The sequence below is a fragment of the Myotis davidii genome, unplaced genomic scaffold, assembly GCF_000327345.1.
Source record: "Myotis davidii unplaced genomic scaffold, ASM32734v1 scaffold217, whole genome shotgun sequence".
Classification (NCBI taxonomy): domain Eukaryota; kingdom Metazoa; phylum Chordata; class Mammalia; order Chiroptera; family Vespertilionidae; genus Myotis; species Myotis davidii.
In genome coordinates this window covers 302894-307822 of record NW_006290034.1, presented here as the reverse complement: position 1 = coordinate 307822, position 4929 = coordinate 302894, and positions in this window count along the sequence as shown.

Sequence of the window (4929 nt, the reverse complement as noted above, 5' to 3'; positions counted from 1 at the left end):
CCTGCGCGCCCAGCGGGCCTCACCACCCTCGCGGGAACAGAGGGGGGGAAAAGCCCGGGACGCGCGGGGCTTCGGAGTTACCCAGGAGGGAGGAGAGAGGAGCCCGAGGAAGAGTTAGGAAAAAGGCTTTACAAGGCTTTACAAGTCGGAGTCTTTGCTATGAAACTGCGTAAGGCCATCCTTCCGCCTCCAACGGGAGTGTGAGGCTACTGACCCCCCTCTTTTCCAGAATGGAGCGTCCTTAGGGCGGGGACGCGGCCGCCCACTCCCTCCGGAAGTCCAGGGCCCCGGAGTTGGCCCCTCCCACCCTCTGTCGTCATAAAGCCACGCCCCATGCCTTCCCAGGCCGAGCACCCGGATGGAACCGCTTTTCCGGGATCTGGTGCGCCTCTTCTGCGCGCGCAGGGCGCGGGGCGGGGCCCGAGGGTCGAGAGGGGGCGGAGCGTAGGGGATGGGGCGGGGCGAAGGAGGAGAGGGAAGTGGAGGTCGGGAGGGTGGAGGTCGATTCCCGTTTCCTTTCGTTACGCTCTTACTCCGAACCCGCCGACGGGGAGTCCTTCGGGGTGTCTGTCCTGCGGTGCCCTGCAGCCCCCAGCCGGGAATGCATGTCCGATGTCTGTGCGGCGGGGTACGGGTCCCGCTGGCTCCGTCCCCGCCTCGCCACGTGCGCAGCAGCCGAGGCGGCCCTCCAGCTCTGTACAAGGTCAAGGATGCCTTGCAACGCTGCTGCCGCGATTTGGGAGGAAAACAGCCCATCCCGCAGCGTGGGTCCCCCCTTCCCTTCAGAACACGATTTGCATTAGGATCCCCCGGGCCGCAGGCCTAGGTCCTGGAAATGTGAGGAGGGTACTGTGGGCTTTTGCCACCGGATCGCAGGTCCCTGGCACCAGAGAGCCTTCATTTCCTTTTTATTAGAGCTACAATGTGCTGCTGAAAACGCGGCCATGTTATTAGGAAATCAGCAAAAGCCAAAGCTGGACAAAAGCAGAGCCTAGAGACTCCTCATGGGCTCCCCTCTGATAACATTTTAGAAGTCCGTTGGGTCCCCACCTACTGCTCTCCACTTGGTAAAATCAAAATAGGTTACCTTTTCACCCTTGAGCCAAAAGAAGAATTGGGACCCACCCCTCAATATCAATTGTCCTCCAAAACTAACGTCCAAGGAGCTCATTAGGGTGGGCCTGAACCCAGCATGACAGGTGTCCTTACAGGAGGAGGGAGAGAGACCAGGGATGTTGTGGATAGAGAAAGGAATGCATCTTTTTAACTATTCATTCTTCTTTCCTTAATTATGTTGGCGAATTCATAAGGAAGAAGCCCCATGAAGATTATTTTATTATTACAATATTCTGCTCAGGATCCTTTAACTAGCTATTTGAAAGCACTCAGTATGCAACGTGGGATGGAAAATAAAAAGGACAGCTGCTTTATTTTTAAAAGCCAACAAAGAGCAAAACCAACACACCTGCGACTTCCTAGTAACACCAGTTGTTTTACTTCTGTTAAATCTACAGTTTTACCATATTTAGGAAAAAAGGGAAACTATCTTGCTTTAGACTAATTCCTTTCTTTAAAATCTCTTTTCCAATAATAAACACACATTGCTTATTAATGCTAATCTTACATGCTAACATTTTCTGCATTTTGATTCAATGATCCAATTTTCTTAATTTAAAAATGAACAAAAAACCAGGCCTGCCCAGGTAGCTCAGTTGGTTAGATTTCACCCTGCAGAAAACCTTAAATGTGTGTAAAGTTGGAAAGTTGGAGTGTTACGGGAGAATTAAATTCCCCTGTCACTCGTAGGAGCGAGGTTCTTGCAATATCTTCAGAAAATGAGCTTTCTGGGAGTTGCATGGGGGGCGGGATGTGGAAGGCTTTATTTGCAAGGTCCCACTTCCCGACGCCAGTCCTGAAGGAGGGGCAGCTGGAGGTCAGCAGAGCCAGAGGCAGGCCCGTGTCCCGAGCTTCCGTTGCAGCCACGTGTGGCTCCACATTCAAGCTCATCAAAGTCCACTGTCCCCACCGTCCCCACTGTCCCCACTGTCCCCGTGTCAATGCTCTTAACCCTCTCCTATTGGGCTTCAATCTTCTCTTTGTTAAAACTCCCCAGAGGACTAGACATTGCTTTACAGAGAAGATGAAGAAAACCAATCGGTTCTTTTTCTTGCCGCTGTCACCTCTTCCCACTGGTGCTAACTCCAGGGAAGCAGCAGAGCAGGCCGCTTCTCCAGCTTCGTTTTCAATTAAGAGGTTACTTTGCAAAGCCCTTTCCCGCAGGGCAGGGTGCGGGGACTGAAGGAAGTCCCTCTCGCAGCCCTGGGTCCCCTCCCAGAGGAGGTGCCATTAATCCCCCTGGATCCTGAACTGAGAGGCAGAGCTCCCCGCAGGCGCTCTTCTCTCCAGGCCCTTCCTTGTGCCCTCAGGCGAGTCGGCACCTTTTTTCTCTAATCTGTCAATACGCACTGCACTCTGGGCGGTGCTGCCTCCCGCGGCCTGAGCCTGAATGGTGTCCTGCGGAGGCGAGGCAGTGCCTGGTGTAGAGCCTGTCTGTGGCTGTATCCTGCGTGCCTCCTAGAGAACCTCCCTGGGTGGGGCGGGGCCGGGCCTGCTTGGAGAACGTGCCCCGAGTGTGGCTGGAAGGGCCTGTGCTGCTGTCCTGCTCTGCTGTCACCATCTCGAAATTATTCACCATTTTTAACACGAGACCCGCATTTTCATTGTGCACGGGGTCCCCCTCGCCACGCAGCTGCTCCTGACCCCGCCCTTAGACCTCACCAACTGCACCATCCCTCCTCCTGAGAGGGCCAGATGTCCCAGGTCCTCGTTCCTCCCCTCGTCCTCCCGTCACCTGAGGGCACCGGCCATGGCTCCCTCATAAGCCGGTTGCCTAGCACTTGTCTTGCACACAGAACTCACTTCTCTTTGCCACTCGGGAAGGGAGAAAAATGGTCCTTTCATGCACCCGTTTCAAGATTGTTTATCAAGTCTCTTACAAGAAAATAGCGTTTCTTGGAATGGGGAGAAGCAACTTAGATTGATTCCCCCTTTTCCCGTCAGCTTAAGAATGTCAACTATGGATAATAAAAAAGGGAAAAAAAATGTCAACTATGTAGAATGAAGGTCAGCAAAGGATGGAGAGAGAGAGGCTAACAATGGCTTTTATGTTTTTAGGGGCTGTAAAAACAAACCATATACAACAGAGAAAGCCTAACCTATTTACTCTCCATCCCTTTACAGGAAGGCTCCCGGCCCTTGGGTACAGAGCTGGTAACAGTGTGCCTCCCTCGCAGAAGCCACAACAGACATGTCTGTGCGCGCGGCACAGGGGCCCGCAGTCCTCAGTCTGCTCTGTGTCCCGATGGGATCCCTCCTGGCTCTTCTCTTCAAGGGCATTCCTTCCCCCAGCCCTGCTCTTGGCAAGCCCGGGCCTCCGCGAGAGGCAGTCGCAAGCACAACACTTTCTGGGAAAATGCTTGTGGTTTGTGCCATTTGCCAGACATCAGGCTGCTGCCCGGCGGCCAGAGGCGAAAAGAACCGGGGAAAGGGGGCGGGACGGGACCTCCTCCCACGTGGGCCTCCTTACAGTGAGTGCCAGCACCTGCCCCGGATGCTCTGTTCTGAGGACAGGTGCTGAGGCGAACCCAGGGAAGAAGAGCCCTCAGAACCTCAGGCCAGCCCTAGCCGGTTGGCTCAGCGGATAGAGCATCGGCCTGCAGACCCAAGGGTCCCGGGTTCGATTCCGATCAAGAGTACGCACCTCGGTTGCAGGCCCTGGTCTGGGCTCTGCAGGAGGCAACCAATCCGTGTGTTTCTCTCACATCCATGTTTCTCTCTGTCTTTCCCTCTCTCTAAAAACCAATGGGAAAATACCCTTGGGTATGGATGAAACAAAACACACCACCACCTCAGGCGACTCGTCCACTCCTGCTCAATAGCCACGACGGGCTGGTGCCCCCACCTGGATGGCGCAGGTACAGTCTGCATTCGGTGCCACACATACCAGCCGACCATGTAGCAGGAGAGCCGGAGCGATCTGACCTAAACGGGTGAAAGGGTGGTCGCCGGCTCTGGGCCGTCACTATTTCCCCTAAAGTAGGCATCATCTCCTTCGGGATGTTGAAATAAAAAACAGTCCAACAACACCGACATGCATGAAGTCCCCACACCATCCCAAACGGACCATACGATGAGCAGGGACGGATGACGTCTGACCAAGTGGGCTCCATGACACCCCTGGAAAGTCGCCGGTGCTTCCCCAGCTCTGCGGGTTTTTAACTACAGTAACAGTTAGATTCTACCCTCCGCGTGCTCACCATTTCACATTTTCTCTCCCAGCTTTTCAGTTCTGGAAACAAACAACACCATTATGAACTGTGCTTTATACGTTACCCAGTGCAGTTTACTTGAATGTAACTTTTAATATATATATATATATATATTTAATTGATTTCAGAGAGGAAGGGAGGGGAGAAAGAGAACCATCAATGATGAGAATCCTTGACCGGCTGCCTCCTGCGCGCCCCCTGCTGGGGATCCAGCCCACAGCCGGCCCGCGACCTCCGGGTTCCTAGGTGATGGCTCCCGAGCCGCCCGCAACTTTGTGGGCTGTGGACCGGCACGCTCCCAGCTGGCCGTTCGGGGGCCTTTGAACCACGCGCTGACCGAAGACACGGGCAGTGAGCCAGAGGCCGCGGGTGTTTTAAAGTCAGGGGACACGTGCCTGTCCTTGTCACCATTCTTCTCCTGATGGTTTCCAGCGCGGGGGCTGAGTCCTTTACGCATTTAGACTTCGTGTGCCACGGTCCCCTCAAACAGTCAGCGCCATCCGACTGTGCTTGGCACATTTCCAGCCGCCAGAGGTCCGGGGAGTGGGGGCGAGGGAGGTGGACGTGGGCGCCAGGGTCAGGGCGGAGCCGCGCGGAGGGA